Source organism: Lissotriton vulgaris, chromosome 7, assembly GCF_964263255.1.
Source record: "Lissotriton vulgaris chromosome 7, aLisVul1.2, whole genome shotgun sequence".
Classification (NCBI taxonomy): Eukaryota; Metazoa; Chordata; class Amphibia; order Caudata; family Salamandridae; genus Lissotriton; species Lissotriton vulgaris.
Genome location: NC_141695.1, coordinates 162,697,755 through 162,715,263, shown reverse-complemented (window position 1 = coordinate 162,715,263; position 17,509 = coordinate 162,697,755). Strand labels below are relative to the sequence as shown.

General features: G+C 44.3%; 1 protein-coding gene across 1 annotated transcript in view; it reads left to right on the top strand.

The window, feature by feature from the left end:
- The window catches only part of LOC147701068 (uncharacterized), a 382,816-nt gene that overhangs the window by 229,135 nt on the left and 136,172 nt on the right, over positions 1-17,509 (top strand). The window lies entirely within an intron of this gene.

Genomic DNA, 17,509 nt, shown 5'->3' with positions numbered 1-17,509 from the left:
TATCAATTACTGTGCCACAATATACAATGTTAAAAAGACAGTGTCAGCACCCTACCATTGGTACAATGGTGCACATATAATAAACACACACAATAAGAATTAAAAACAACAATTAATTGTTTTTTTTGTAAAATAAAGTGCTGTTTCGCTCGTTGTCTCTGTTCGGGTTTTTTTTCTCAATTGACCACCCTTACGTCCGATACTCGGCCTCCCTGCTCCTTTTTCACTCCGTAGTCGTCAGGTTACCAATGCATTGGAAAAAGGAAGTTGACGCAATCCAGTCACGTGCTGCACTTCATGCTGGTCCCCTAAACCTAAGGGAATTCCAAAAAAAAGTCCCTCATAACGGTGGCTCCTTTTTCCTTCACATAAAGAAAACTCCATGACATAATTAAGACACGAAGAGATGTCTTCATTATTCATATTCACTCGTGTATATGATGTCCTGTGATGAGATAAGGACTCCCTCCTCGAATTGAATACAGAGGAACACGACTCGAATGTTATACGAGTTCGTTTTTAAAAACCCTGTCCTGATGAAGGTGTCAACTTAGAAACCGAAACGCTGCGTCGACAACTTGTTTTTAACAATTAATTGTTGTTTTTAATTCTTATTGTGTGTGTTTATTATATGTGCACCATTGTACCAATGGTAGGGTGCTGACACTGTCTTTTTAACATTGTATATTGTGGCACAGTAATTGATACTTAACACTGTATATTTTTATAATAAATTGCTTTCTAATTTTACCAGAATTGTTTTCATATTTTGTATACAATCTATCAGAGTGGGTTTATTTGTAAGGATCTCTTGAGCTATGGTGGCATACAGTGGATAGCATTATCCCCTTTCTTTAATTATAAATAGGGACTGTTCTGATTTCTTGTTTTCCCCTTACTCCTCGTCCCGACATTGGATTTGTGAGGAGACCTCCCTTTCTGTTTTTTATTGCTCTTCTATAATGGGCAGCCCTGCTGGGAAATGAAGAGATATCAGATCATTCCAGAGCCTCTGATAGGCAGGTAAATGCTATGCAATGTTGCTCACTGACCGGATTCTATGAAGGACAGATCCGGCACAAGCCTCACTTTGTGATGGCTTTGCCAGTTTATGCTGCTTTCATGCCAGTCCATCAGCAAAGTCATAGCTGTTTGCATATTAATCAATCGGGAAAATAGAACATGTGAATGTATGTGATGGGTTTTCAATGCCTGGGGACATGCTACTAGAGACCGAGTACCAAAGTCTGACATGACGCTGGAACGCAGGCACCCCAGAAAGTGGCCTATGATTTTTCACTCATGGATTTCAGAGGTAAATTTTGTTTTCAATTGTGCAATTAGAGGGTCTGGTAGGTCACTGGGTGACCTTTCTCAGTGGGTTATTGCGGTCAGTGCCTGATGCTGCCCAACTATGCTGTCCACATCATGGGACTTGTAAAGGTCAACAGTCCTCAACCACAGCTTGACGAAAACATTTGCATATTACTGAAGCTAAACTAAATAAAAATATTTTATATTCAGGAGAGGGGAAAAAAGAGTAAGAGCATATATTGAGAGTTTGGGTGTCAGTAAATCCCTTGGAAAAGACAAACAAATGCTATGTAACAGCTTCTTACGGTGGTAATGAGGCAGATATATAAAGTCGTATTAGTAAAACACTACGGGTAAGAGTCAAAAAGCTAATAAAAAATGCTGCAGTGAGTTTCCTCAAAGCCAAGAAACTAGCCATATTTATGAGTGGCATCTTTTCATTGGCTACCAACCAAGAAAGGGCCTTATTTTTTGTCCTAACATGACATCAGTATCTTGCTTCATGATTCTACATTCACTCCTTCCTTCAGCGCCTACCTCTACAGGTCCAGATACTGTTTTTTGATGCTGGACGCTTCATCTGTTCATCTAGAGTCCAACATAAGTCCTCATCCAGACACGATTTTCACAATTACCACTGACCCTGTAAATTTGTTTCACATAGATTGATTCTAATTTACTAGATTCTCTGTTATGCTGAGAGCCTGGCATGGCTGCGGCCTTCATGGACTTAAGTTACACACACCGGAAGCAGCAGATGTTTGATCTCAATGACCCGCTGTTAGACCTCTCTGACTGTGGGGGTTCCCTACCAATTATTATTTATTTTGTCCCCTTTTTGCCTCCTACATTTTTCTTTTCTTTTGATGTCCACTGGAATTTTTGGCGTTGTCCTAGGGACTAGGTGCTACCTTGCCCCTCTATATTACTGAGGCCTAGCTGTCCTTAGAATATGGGGACAACAGGGACACAAAATGGTGGCTTGTAACTGCTCATCACGGGCCTTGGTTGTCCCTCAACGTTATCGAGCCTTTCTTTTAGAATTGGCTCATGAGATACCCTCGGCAGGACACTTAGGACAGGACAAGACCTTTGCCCGACTTGTCCCCCACTTTTATTGGCCTCAGATGAGGGTGGCATCCGACACGTACTGTCGGACATGTGTATCTTGCCAAGCCAGTGGGAAAACAGGGATGAAGCTAAAAGCTCCCCTGGAACCACTTCCTGTCGTTAGCACCCCCTTTGAAAGGGTGGGCATCGACACTGTGGGGCTATTGGATCCACCAACTTCAGCTGGTCACAGGTTCATCCTGGTTCTGGTGGATCACGCCACGCGATACCCAGAGGCAATTCCTCTGAGGATCATTACTGCACCTGCAGTGGCGAGGGCCCTGATGGGGATCTTTACCCGAGTGGGTTTCCCCAAAGAGGTTATGTCAGCTTACATGCGGGCTATGTGGAAGGAGTGTGTGGTTACCTACCGGTTAACCACTCGTTACCACCCACAGACCAATGGTCTGGTGGAGAGGTTCAACAAGACCTTGAAAGGCATGATCGGAAGTCTGCCTGAGAGCCTGCGGAGGAAATGGGACGTCCTCCTACCCTGTTTGTTGTTTTCCTACAGGGAAGTTCCACAGAAGGGAGTGGGCTTCAGCCCCTTCGAGCTTTTGTATGGGCACCCTGTGCGTGGACCTCTCAGCCTGGTGAAAGACGGATGGGAAAAGACTGCCAGGAAGCTTCCCCAGGATGTGGTGAGCTATATGCTGGCCCTCCGGAGCCAAATGGCTAAGTTGTGGAAGCAAGCTTCTGACAACTTGGAAGCCAGCCAAGCAGTGATGAAGGAGTGGTATGACCACAATGCTCACCCGGTGGAATTGGAGCCTGGCCAGAAAGTGTGGGTGATGGAACCTGGAGAGCTTAGTGCCCTCCAGGATCGCTGGACAGGCCCCTCTGAGGTGATGGAGAAAAAGGGTAAGGCCACTTACTTAGTGGATCTGAAAACCCCCAGACAGCCCCTACGGGTGCTTCCTGCCAATCGTCTCAAACCCCACCATGAGAGGCCTGAGGTCATCTTAATGATGGTGACTGATGGAGCAGAGGAAGCGGAAAGCGAGCCTCTCCCTGATCTCTTTTCGTCTCAGGAAAAGGATGGGTCGGTGGAGGGAGTGATTCTCTCACCATCTCTGACTCCTAAACAGCAGAGGGACTGCCACCAGGTCCTGGAGCAATATTCCTCGCTGTTCTCCCTTGTCCCGGGAAGGACCCACCTGTGTACCCATGATGTGGACACAGGAGACAGCCCACCTGTGAAGTCTAAGATTTACCGGCTGTCAGACAAGGTAAAGGCCAGCATCCACAGTGTAGTCACTAAGATGCTGGAGCTAGGAGTAATTGAACCTTTTAGTAGCCCCTGGTCCAGTCCGGTGGTTCTGGTACCAAAAGCTGCGCCACCGGGCACCACTCCAGAACTAAGGTTCTGTGTGGATTACCGGGGACTGAATTCAGTGACCAAAACTGATGCTCATCCGATCCCTAGGGCGGATGAACTCATTGACCGGCTGAGAGCTGCCCAATACTTGAGTACCTTTGACCTCACTTCAGGGTACTGGCAGATCTCCCTTACAGATAGAGCAAAGGAAAGGTCAGCCTTCTCCACACCTGAGGGCCACTACCAGTTCTGTGTAATGCCCTTTGGGCTTAAGAACGCTCCTGCCACTTTTCAGCGGCTGGTGAACGAGGTCCTCTCTGGAATGGAGGCTTTCTCTGCTGCTTATCTGGATGACATTGCTGTCTTCAGTAGCAGTTGGGAGGATCATTTGTGTCATCTACAAGCTGTTTTCCAGGCCCTGAAACAGGCTGGCTTGGCAATCAAGGCCAGCAAATGTCAGATCAGGCAGGGGTCGGTGGTGTACCTAGGCCACTTGGTGGGCAGGGGAACGGTGCAGCCCCTCCAGGCGAAGAATGAGGCTATCATGGCCTGGGAGCCCCCCAAGACCCAAACAGAGGCCCGACCTTTCCTGGGCCTCACAGGATATTGTGGCACCCCTAACTGAACTTATTTCCAAGAAGCAACCCCGACGGGTAGTCTGGACGGGGGCTTGTCAGCGAGCCTTTGACACCATGAAACAAGCAATGTGTGCTGCTCCAGTCCTCAGGGCCCCTGATTTCTCCAAGGAATTCATCGTCCAAACAGACGCATCAGAACATGGCATTGGGGCAGTGTTATCGCAACTCAACGAAGAGGGTCTGGATCATCCTGTTGTCTTCCTGTCCAGGAGACTGCTTTCCCGGGAACAGAGGTGGAGTGCAATTGACCGGGAAGCCTTTGCGGTGGTATGGGCTCTGAAGAAGCTGCGGCCATACCTGTTTAGCTCGCACTTCCTGGTACAGACCGACCACCGACTTCGTTGGCTGATGCAAATGAAGGGAGAGAATCCCAAGCTGTTGAGATAGTCTATCTCCCTACAGGGAATGGACTTCCGGGTGGAACATCGGCCTGGAGTGGACCATGCCAATGCAGACGGTCTCTCTAGGTATTTCCGCCTTAGTGATGAGAACTCCCAAGGGGTTGGGTAGCTCTCCCCACTTTCAGCTGGGGGGGATGCGTGTTAGACCTGTCTGACTGTGGGGGTTCCCTACCAATTATTATTTATTTCGTCCCCTTTTTGCCTCCTACATTTTTCTTTTCTTTTGATGTCCACTGGAATTTTTGGCGTTGTCCTAGGGGCTAGGTGCTACCTTGTCCCTCTATATTACTGAGGCCTAGCTGTCCTTGGAGTATGGGGACAACATGGACACAAAATGGTGGCTTGTAACTGCCATAATCTTTTTACCTCAGACCTTGAGGCCATAGGAAACTATGGAGAGGTTCTAGAACCTTCTGGCTGGTTCTGGTAGCCAGAGCCTAGCCTATAAAAGGCCAGTACCCGGGCGGCCATTTTAGAGTGACCAGGGGTAGTACAGAGAGAACCGTGTGTGGAGGGAGGCGATAGAACAGGGAGGTAGGCACACTGTTAGAGGCTAGACCGTCCCCCGAGCCGGCTGTCTACACTGAGGAAGTCACCCCCTAGCTATTGACTGAGCCCCATCACCTGCTGTTTGGTCCAAAAACCTTTAACCTTGGCGGTGCCATGGGAACAGCATCTGTGACCCCCACTGCGAGGAGCAGTTAATAGTGGCTCTGGGAAATTCCTCTAGGAAACCTCCGGTTAGGAAGAGACTGTCACAGTTCCCTTCTTTCATCCTCAACGATCGCTTGTGAGTTAAAACTGTGGTGAGCGATTCCTGACCCGGGAGGAGTGAAGGGTTGTAGGTAGCAGGGTCGATGTAAGAAGGCTGAAACCCCGGCTTGAGCCCTGCCACTTGCTGCCGCCTGGAGTTAAGAGGTTTATTCCCTGTAAAGTTCCCCTGTTTTGGCCACACTTAGATTACTCAATGGGGCACGTAGGAGAAGAACGAGAGGGGAACGTTAGTGACGACCCTGCTACTACTTCAGAACTTCAAAATTGTGGAAAGAGAAAGTAACCCTACCGTGAGGTGACTGGGCCGCTGGGGTAGCGTTGCCGAGCGGTGTTTCTGCTGCGGATCGGCGGTGTCCTCGGGCCCCACCCCCCCTTGTTGTTTGATCTAGGGGTAGAGAGGAAAGGGGGCCCGGTGTAAGTCAGCCAAGTGTGGGTTCTCTGAGGCGACGCTGCGTGAGCGAACACCCCGTCAGAAGAGCGCCGGAAGAAGGGCGGGAAGCTGAGGAGGCCGGACTGCGGGCAACTCCCACCTCCACTGACAGGCGAGAGAGGGGCGGAGAACGAGAACGGAAGCAGCGTATGTGAAGCGCTGCACATCCCCGGCCTGAATCGCGGCTGGGATCCTGCTGTATGTGAGCTGAAGTCCGACTGAAGAGTCGGAAGGGCGGGCAGAACAAGCGAACTGGGAATCAACGCAGCAACCTCCGGGTAAGATCGTGGAGGTGCTTTGGGGGCGCTCATTGCCACCACTGGAGAATATTAAACCTGGCTTTCTGACACTGAAAGGAGGGGCAGGGGAGCCATTTGAACAAACAATACTTGTCACACAGTGCTTAGGAAGAGAAGAGCTAAGCGATTAGGAAGTGCCCTGTGAAAGTGACTTGTTGAGAACATCGAGGCTGCATTAACTGACTGAACCAAATGTCCCTCTGCCATAGCGCCTTGGAAGGAAGGAGGGGAGGTCAATTCTTGAGAAGTCTAAATGTACCTGGGAAATTGATTTATGCCTGAGTAACAAACCCATGAAAACTGTTATTAGAGGCCTTATTGGTGTTAGAATATACCAGGTTGTATATTGCCTGCTTCCCTTTCAGAGGAGGGAGGGAGATTGATTATTTGAGTACAACTTTACTGCTAGAGTACAGAAATCTAAGAAATGTCAACGAATTAGGATTCTATAAGAATGGGAAATGTTTACATCTGCAAATGAACCTTTACTATGAAAAAAGTGTAAATGTGACCCTGATTGCAACTAAGAGAAAACAGAAACTAACTAAGAAGATATAAAGGTTTTTTTCTACTTTTCTAATCACTGTGTGGTGTTTCCTTTTTGGTGGATGGGCATTGGGTTACTGTGAAGGTTGTGGTGCAAGTGTTACATTATTGCCTTGGAGAGGGTTCTTCCACTCTGTGCCAGGCTACTCTATGTGGACTGGTAACCCCAGGTCCAACACCCGCCTTTGCACATCCAGAGAATTTGTATGCAGGTGCCTGAAGAAGCAAGATGATGTAGTTAGTTAATGGTTAATGTTTTAGCTTTTTGTCCTAATATGACAAAAAGTCTATACATAACAATATCAAAATTACACCAGTAAATATACAATTCTAATACACAATTCCGAAAAATAATGAAAATTTTCTGGATTCAAATATTAAAAATTAAGTGACAGAATTCATTCTAATTCTTTCCTCTGAATAAGCCAGGCAGACCAGATGCCGGGAGCGACAGAGTAATGGTTTCAGTCCAATCAATAGCATATTGATAGCGAATCAGAGAAAACATCTAACTCCCCTGTTCTTAAATAATGGAAGAAGCCAATTCTGTCCTGGGCCAGCAGGTTTGGGGCAAAAGAGCATAAAGTGCGTTGATGAGTGTCTGCCCCCTAGCGTGCATGTTCAGAGCTGTGCATCCCATTTTGAACAATAAACTCTAGTTGGATAAGTCGATCGTCTGCAGATTTTAAATAGGGAGTGATTCTTTTCTGGGTATGGTTTGGATAGAAATGACTCTAAGCCCTGCTTGTAATTTGTAAAGTAATTGGCAGGTAAGGGACTAGCACTGTTGCTGTCAATAAATGGCTTCCTTCGCCAATATGTGTCATTTACAAATGTGATGCTCTCAGAATTAATTTGACGAGAGTCCTTCCAGAGATGGTTCAGACTTGTCATTGAGCACTTTACTTACATGCCCTCCCCTTTTTTGCCCTTTAATGACATCACTTTCAGCGTAGATTGTAAATATTTCATGAGGTGCAAGGTGGTTCCGGTTAAGTCAGATCCAGTGCGAAACTCAACACAGAGCAAACAAACCAGAAATTAGCCTTATGCCTACCTATGCGTATAGAGAAGTTAGTGGTTGACCAGATCCCACTTTTAACAGAGTGGGGAGAGAACTGGGTTCAGGTACTTGAAGTTCCCTAGCGTTGGAATATCCCAGAATTTTGGCACTATAAACTGGTGTTGTACTGCTTTCTGCCTGAATGGCTGTTATTGGTTGGGTACCTCCTCTATTAGCAAATCTTAATACTACATTGCTGCATGTCTTAAATTCAACTATGGCCTTTTCCGCATGACAACGCCAGTTGAGATTGCAATGGAAACGCAAATCCATATAGTCAAAAAAGTCTACCTTTTGAAGCAATTCTTCGTTTATTTTGAACAGTCCCTTTCCTGGTAACACCATTTTCTTCAGCATAATTTTAGCTTTCTTTTCACATTAATAGACAGCTCATTATTTCTACAGTATATTCTAAATTTCTCTATCATGGCCTAAATAGAATTTCCTGTTAAAGGCAGTAAGATAGCATTGTCTGCATACTGCAGGTATAGTGAACTTACCACAAGGCAAATCCGAGCGGTCTAGGCTGAGCTTCTCCAGATGAGCAGGGAAATCTTTTATAAGTAAACTGAATAGATGGGACACCAGAACACAGCCTTATCATACTCCTGTTTTGGGAATGAAGCACTGCATTCCCTACTGGGCCCACAACGAACACTCGCCATGTTAAGTGTATGAAAACCTCTGATTGTGCTTATAGAGGCAAGTTCATACCCTGGTGAAGGCCACGTGCTTCATCAGGCCTTTAATGGAGTGACCGTCTGTGTACTTTTAAGGCAGGCTCATGCCTGCAGCTGTGGCTCAGATCTACTTAGGTCCAAAGTTAGTGGCACCGACCTAACTTTGAGAGGCACACAGCAAAGATGATGAGTGAGGCAGGTACTGAAATAAAGGTAAAAGGACCTGACTTGGAAAGTTCTGATCTGAGAAGAATACAATCCTAACTCAAACGAGAATGATTCTCACTAATCCAGTAACCTATGGCTGTTGCCTGTTCAACTTCACAGAATTAATAAAAGGTTGGATTTATTTCTAGAAAATTTGAAACTTGTTAAGAATGGAAATTACCGCTCTTCTTTCATACTTAGTAAATAACTTCACACTGTAAACAAAAAGTTACTTGAATTTTTTTTACAATGTCATTTTTCAAATGTAAAAAAAATAAAGTTTACATAATTGTGACTGTGGAGATGTAGCAGAGCATTTTATTCTGATATGGATACTTGATCCAGCCTAGAAGCTAAGTCCTAATTCCTACCAAGCCTAACTTGAGCCATAATGATTCTATTTAAGGTTCTCTGTAGACCCTTCTTGCATACTTCAACTGCCTTTAATTTTTATCCTGCTTCCAAAGCCCCCTAGAGTGTCATAGATACTTCTTTTTTGTTAAATTAAATTCCAGTTTATTTGATTATCCCTCCTCTATCTCTTACCAATGTGTATAAATAATTTTATAATAATGAAATCAATTCAAATTAAATAAATATAATTTTATTCATTTAAATTCAAACTTAAAAAAAAATTATGGAACCCTTACAATACTCCTAATGCTAATGCTTGCCCTAACACTGTGGACTGTATATTATTCAATTAGATTACATTAAATCTTTTTTTCTTTTTTAAAAGAATCCTTTCCCTAACTGTAACAATAACAATAACCCTGCCTCTAATCCTTGACATACTTCCAAGCAATGATCCCGTCTTCCAGAATGTTTCATGTTCTTTCAATTTAATAGAAACATTTGATTAGGTGCCTACTCCATCCTGGAATAGAATGAGTGCTACTAGATTCTGTACAACGCATCTATCCATAGTCTGGGTCTGTGGTACAACATTTTATGTGCTCAAGTTTTCTAATACCATTTTCCGGTCTTGCACATCTTGGGAAGTTTGGTTGTTAAGCACCAGTAGACATTTGAGGAGTTCAAGTTAGCAACTTTTTTTTTCAATGGGCACACTAAATTTACTCCATACAACAAATCTCAACAGACAAAAGTTCTAACGCTTGTTTTAACCTAATTATAGATGTAATAGGATAAGCCACGCTCCAGAACTCACCAAGCGTTGCCCAAGATAATTATAATGTGACTTTGCCTCTAGCTTGGCTCCCTTGAGCCACCATACTCATTTTAGCCCAACTCATAACCTTTATGTCAGTGTTGAACTAAAGTTACTTAACAACACCAGAAATCATTCTGAAGCTCCAGTACATTAACACAGTGTCGTTTTATTCTAGCAATGTATGGATCTTACTTAGTTCAGTTTTTCTTCAGGGAAAACTGTTTCAATTCCCCAATGTTCCAGGAAAATCAGAAAGATGTATGTTGAAAAAAAGAGGAGCCAGCACACACCTTTGGATCAGACTGTTGTTATTACGGATCCTTGAGCTGCGCTGATGACCTGTACCAACCATTACCATGGCTATAGTATCCTGGTTCAACAACCTACAAACTGCTGGTAGAAGGTGATCTATAGTTAAGCCTTTTTTTTCCTGGCACGCTATCCATCTGTCAGCTCTATCAGAAAGCCACGGAACAGAGGTAAAACCCTCTGGCAATTTCTGGGCCAGTGGCGGTCTATCGTCCCCAATCTCAAATGAATGCTGCCTTGATTATATGGTAGTATTTTGTATTCTTAATTCAAGCCATGGAGTAGCAGAATGCTATTATTCAAAGACTTTATCAGCAGAGTCAAACGCTGAAATTGGCCCATAAGATCTGTTTCTCTCCTTGATTCAAATTGTTATTTTTGTCACAAAAGATGAAGCAAGCAAACCGTATACACAGGAAATGTCCTAGTAATCAAATTAGAGAGTCCATCAGGGCCTGCAGACTTGATGGTTTTAAAGACATAAGGCCTTATTAACAAAGCAATTTATGGTTGCAAATTGGGCTATTCACAGCATCAAAAGGTGATGTATTTTTTCTATGTACTGAACTCCTTTTGCTATTTGGAAACGCCTTTCTAAAATCTCAAAATGGGTTATGTAACACATTTCAAATTGTAATTAGAAGGAGGAATAAAAGGGGTCTCTTCTCCTAACTGTAAACCTCAGCGGCATGTATCAGTGATTTTTTATTACAAATCATTGAGATTTGACTGACTTCTTAAATGAGGTGGTAACTCATTCGCAAATGGAAGCTGTCTCAAGTATAGCTTACCCTTTTGGAATTATGTTAAGTTGCCTTTGGGGAGTAGGTAGTGGTCCTGGGAACCACTGCATGCTCTGCCCGATGTCTTCCCAAATCTGTAATATTTTTATTTTTAATGTAGTGCCTGTTCCTTTAAGGAACAAGAGCTGCTTTAAACAAGTATTTCCCGTTTCAGAATATGAATGCCGGGTTGATGCTCTTATGTCCCTTGCAAGCACCACCCTTATTCTCATAGCCAATCACGGGGGTCTAATATGGTGACCGCTGTAATTAATAGTCATTATACCGGGCTTTCAGTGACCCCCTTCCTTTGGTTGCCCTGCCCTGTACACTTGTGTGTCTCCAACCACAATTTCTCATAATATTTCTTCACAAAGTTTTAATGACAATCAAAAGATGATTATACAGTATCCTAGCTCCCTGAACCCATCTCCTTGAGGTCATAGTTCCTTTTGCATTTAGTTCCCACGTTATTTGACGTATTAACTGCTTGCCATTGAAAGACTGTGTTACATCACAACTCCATACATATAAGCTTTCTGTTGGTATTCTGCTGCCCTTTCAATAAATCACATTACAATGACTTCCTTTGACTTTATTGAAGCAGAATGGGATCTGTCAGTTAATTAAATTAAAAAATAATTTTAAAAAAACTTACGTCTGAACTTCTCAAACTTCTGCTTGAATGTTGCAAGCAAACTTCAAAGTGATGCTAGTCTGGAAAAAGATATTATAAATCTTGAGCAGGCAAACCTTTACAAACCCAATCTAGACTACGTATATGTACGTTGTCCAAAATCTGGTAGCACAAAATCTGGAACAGGATGTAATAGACACGTATAGAATGTTTCTGTTTAATTGAATGAGAACGTTAACAACCCTTTAAGCAATAATAAAATGGCCCTTCACAGTTGTGGTCATAATGGGGGTGGGGTAAGGAATAGGGTTAGGGTTCTCATTATCATTACAGTTAGGGAAAGGTTTCCTTTTATTAAAAAACGAAAAGTAAAAAAAGATTTAATGTAATTTTATTAAATAATAGGCAGTCCACAGTGTTAGGGCAAGGATTAGCATTAGGATTATTGTATGGGTTCCATAAAAAAAAATGTTTAAATTAATAAAAATAATATTTATCTTTAGTTGGGGTTATGATTAACATCAGGGTTAGTCAAGAATTCCATAATTTATTTTAAGTTGATTTTATTAATATAAAATGAGTTAAACAAATGTATTGATAGGAGATAGGGTAAGGAATATGAAAATAAACTGGAATTTGATTTAATAAAATTCATTACCATCACAAAGTTATAAATGTTTTTGTCCTTGTTGTTCTATGGCAAGGGGAAATTTGAACGAATATTCTCAACTTGGAATTAAAATTATCTGTTGAGGATTTAAGAGATTTAAAACTGAAAAGGTTGTGAAAAATCTTTGCACGTGCCTTTAAAGATTTGTGAAATTGACAAACTTTGCAAATTCGCAAAATCAAAATTGACAATTTCGCCAAACATCACTCAAAGTAGCATTCCCCACAAAAAAAGTTTTAGCCGAAGATTTTTTTTTTCCCCACAGAAACATTTATGGCAGAGCAATTTTGAAAAAAAAAAGTTTCATTGAATTTGCCAAACGCTATTTTATACCTGTGCCTACGTCGTGATACTAGCAAGGTTTAAAAAAAAATCATCAAAAAGTTAATCTTTGTCAATTTTGCAGACAGCTGCCCTCCTGTTTTGGGCGAGAGTGGTGTCAAGAATATCAGAAACCTTTGGTCGTAGAAGCATGAACTATCACTGACTTGGAAGGATATAAAAGGGGGTTTGTGGCCCCAGATTTTCTGTTAAAATATGTGCAGTTGCTAATGTGGGTGCAGTGGGAACCCTAGTTATGGTGCTGCAGTTTATATGAGTGGAAGTATGATGTAATTTTGGGAATTCTAGATAAAATATAACTTTAAAAATACAGGATGATGTGTGTTTCACCAAAATCCCAAAGAGTAGCTAAACATTTCTTTCTCATCACCTTTGGGTCACTTCCGTCCAGTTGCAATATTTTAGCTTGAGGCCCAGGAAGGGAGGAAGGAGGTGAGTTGGAACCACATTGTAAGTGCTATGTACTTTGAATTACGATGATGATTACGGTGAAATTGAGGACATTGCAAACCATATTTTGAAGATGGTAGAGGTATGAATACGAGGCAGGCACCAGAGACCTATAAATCTCCTAAAACCAGACCCCTACTGGCCTTCTTCCAGTTCAGTATCTTTGTATTGCCTATATCGGCCAAGGTGCGCGCAATGAGCCTTGGGAAACAGACCTTATGGGGAGGGACAGACGGGGGACCCCTTCTTAATTCTGACCAATCCAGACCTGGGATTCACAGATTATCACTTGATGCCACTCTCCTTTTGAGTGTATCACCGTATATAAATCAGCACTGATTGACTTCAGCATCCTCTAGCATAAGCACTAAGAACTTTATTGAATGATTCCCTGCGTTCCTGTCCTCCCTGCCCCGGAAGGGCATCCGTTACTGTGCATCTTGGTTCCCTTAAGGCTTTTGGCAGTGCGTATAAAATGCACATTTTGGCCATTTCCTAGCAGGATGCACCATGATGTCATTAATTACTCTTGAAGCTGCTTCTGCATAGGGTCATGTGATTGCTGAGCAAATTGGGAGGTCATCAGCTACGGCCATTACCACTTTCTATGCTGCGTTCCCCACTTAAGTACTTTGTAATGCCATCTTACATCTGAAACCTGTTGTCTTCTCCCTCCCAGTACATAATGTGATGTCGCCCGGCCCACCAGAGATAAAGGTGTACCCAAAACATAGAATGCCGTTACCATGTATTGCTAAAACGGCCTTCTCATTGGCCACTACGCAGCAGGATATATTGTGATATAATTATCCATTGTTATTGCTGCCTTGTTATTGCTACTGCCCTGCAGAACCCATTCTCATATCTTTAACCCTTGTTAAGGTCATGCCATTGGTTGTCCAGTGTAGGTCCTTGAAGGCTGTATCCATGCCAAATTGTCAAAACATTCAGATAAGATAATTTTGCATAAAGCGACATAAATGGAACTCACATAGTCTGCAGTTTACTAAACATCTGCGTTGTCCTGCACTTCTGAGCGATTTAGATCCTGTTAATAGTTCAGCTGCGAATTTCAGATCTGGAGCAGGTAATCATGTTCGACCCATCATGTCACACACTCGTCATGGACCATTCTGTAAGCACTGTGATTAAGAACCTGCTTATTGCCTCGTTGGTCCCTAAACTATTCTTTTTTGCTAAAACCGCTCATTCCTGAAATTTAAACAGCATAAATATTGCAAGATGTACATGCCATCCGTGCTTTAGTTGTCGCCATTCAAAGATCAGCGCCGAGATGCCCCAGGGTGAGTTGAGTGCTTAATAAAATACATAACATAACATAACATAACATCTACAACAGAAAGGACCATGTTATTAAACTTAGATGTTTCTCACTGTTGCATCTGGCATCTGATAGCAAGATGAATGTACTACTAGAACATATGGCACTCCCTTTGGGATGACCTGGAGCAATGTCTGTAGTTCAATGGTGAAAAGTACTCAGTGTGACATTGGACACAGCACACCCCTAGGGATGTCCTGCATTACCCTCTGGAGTTCAATGGTGAAGAGTACTCAGTGTGACATTGGACACGTCAGTCTCTGTGGGCCTGTGTTGTCTTGTAGTAAGCAGTACGTGCCACGACATTACAAATAGCGCTGCTAGTGGGAAGCAGTTCTCACAGCAGCATTTGACATAGCAATTCCGTTGTGCTTTCCTACAACGCTAACCAGAGTCTTTTGATAAGCAGTACATTCTTCTAAATTCCAAATGGCACTTGTTATAAGTTGTCCTGCAGCGCCATTTGGAATCTGGTGGTGACAATAGACATTCCATTCCCAGCAGGATAACCTACAGCGCAATCAGGAAACTTGTGGTGAGTAGGTCTTACTGCTATATTGGACATTGAACTTCCTGTAGGACCTCGTGCAGTGCATCTTGAGTCCTGTGTTGAGCAGTAGATACTGCAACATTGGACTCTGATCTGTCTGTAGGACATCCTACAGCGACATCCTGTGGTCAGCAGTAAGTACTGCAACATTGGACTCGGATTGGACTCGGATCTCTCTGTAGGACATCCTACAGCGACATCCTGTGGTCAGCAGTAGGTACTGCAGCAGTAGGCTTTGCACTCTATGTGGAGTCTTGTGTGATCAGCATTTAGCACAGCCTTAGACATATTGTTGCCTTTGATTTCCCTCTTCCCACGAAGTCCATAAGAATAAGGCGGTTGAGACCAGCAAATTATCTAAAAGGCTCTTTCCCCAGTGTTTTGTGGGGTTGGTTTGCAAGTGGGAACGCAGTGCGGTCATGCCTCTGTAGGATTCACCCCCCTTCTTGGCATCCCTCTCCGCTTCTGGTACTGCCAGTTGCCATAAACCCGTAGATCCGAACTTGCGGTATGATTCACACACAAGCTCGAGTCTGTGGGTCTGTGTCGGCATGGCAACAGCATCCAGGATGATATCACCTCCGGCACACACCCTCCCTCCTTTCTCATCTCTTCTGGCACCCCTCCCCACGAATGACTGACAGTCTCTATATTTACACTACGGTATACTAGCACTAAGAGTCCGGCATAGAGTGCACCTGCTGTGCTGCCTGTGGAGCTCAGCTAGGCCTGTGAAGGGGAAGATCTGAGGAGCGTGGTTTGTGCAGTCTGAGTGACTGAAGGTCCGCGAGGGCTGTCTGTGAGGGGCTCAGCAAGGGCTGTGTATGGGAGGGCATGAGGAGCGTTGTTTTTGCAGTCTCTGAGTGACTGAGGAGCTCTGTCAGGGCTGCCTCATCGGCTCAGCTGTGTACGGGTGGGTCCTTGGATCAATGCAAGGCTGTGAACAGGAAAGAACGAGGAGCACCATATGTGCAGTGGTTTATTGATCAAAGAGCTCCAGCAGAGCGATCTGCAAGAAGCTCAGCTGTAAAGCCTGAGGAGCATTGTTTGTGCAGTCCGCACGTGACTAAGGAGCTCCATCAGTGCCTTAGTGAGGAGCATAGTAAGGGCTGTGTGGAGCTCTACCTAGTGGTGAATGGAAGAGAATGAGGACCGTCATTTGTGCAGCCTGCATGTGACTACTGCACATCATACGACTCAAGGAACTCAGTTAGGGCTGTGTATGGGAAGGATTGTGGCAGTCCTTGGTTTGTAAAAAAAAATAAGTTCCAGGGCTCTTGTCAGGAGGCACTGAAGCTTGCACCATACATTGCTCCTGCCAGCACTGTAAAACACTACTACCAACCGTATCTGATAGAGCCATCTAGCTGCAGATTTCTTATCTTTGAATTTCCCGGGTGTCAAACTGGATACGTAAAATGTGTCTTCTAGCAATACCCATGCATGCCGGTAGGTAGCATCAGTTAGCTCCATGTGATGTCATCGGCAGCGTCTATGCGTTATGTCCACATCACCTATATAAGCATCACCTCGCCATGCTGACGTCACTTCTTTTCTTTCCGCGCCAACCAATGCAGATCAGTGAAGAGAGCTACCCTCTGTCACTTTTTGACATTTTGTCAACCCCTTTTTTGGTGTATAGGTTTTTCCTAATGTTCAAGAAGACTTCTGGCTTCAAACCATGCGGTGACAGACCCACACCTGGTTTGTCGGTGATGCCTGGAGCATGACCACGACTGCCAGGCCATGGCTCCGAAAGCTTTGAGGGAGTGGTCCCTAAAGCTGCCTGCAGCCCAGCGCTTAGCACCACATTGTTCTCCTCGGAGGTCTCGCTCATGATACTGGTCGCGAGGAAGGTCCGGGCACTCCTCCATGAGTTCTAAATCTTCATCCTCTCGCCCAAAATCACCAGTCAGGTAAGAAGCACAAAAAACATAAGTCTAAGCACGCTTCGGCTTCATCCCATCCATCTGCCGATGCGGTGGGAAAGTGTTGGCGTTTTATGCCTCGTTCTTCTGAACATGTGCCTGGGTAGGCTCTACGTTTTCCTTCCTCCCTGGTAGTCGAAGCAACCCCCGCCCACTTCAAAAAGAATTTTATGATGCCATGCGCCTCATATTTGAGCAGCCTAGCCCTACCAGCCCACCTTTGGGCCTCAGAGGGGGCTCCATTGGGTACTGCGCACCGGCTCCAGCCCCAGCTCTGATGACCCCTCATGGATCGGGCAATGGATAAACATCAACGTCGGTCATACATATGCAACCTTCCTGTGCGCTGGCCCAACACTGGGGCTCCTGATGCCACCGGCACCAACCGGTGGCATCAGCCCCATTCTCATCCCAAATGACCCCCGAGTCATGTCGGCACCTGCCGATACGGACGCCGACAGAACCCTTATGTCCTATGCCGGTTACTCAGCCTTATTCTGAAGGGCTAGGTATGGAGACAAATTGGGAGGGAGTTGCTGGACCCT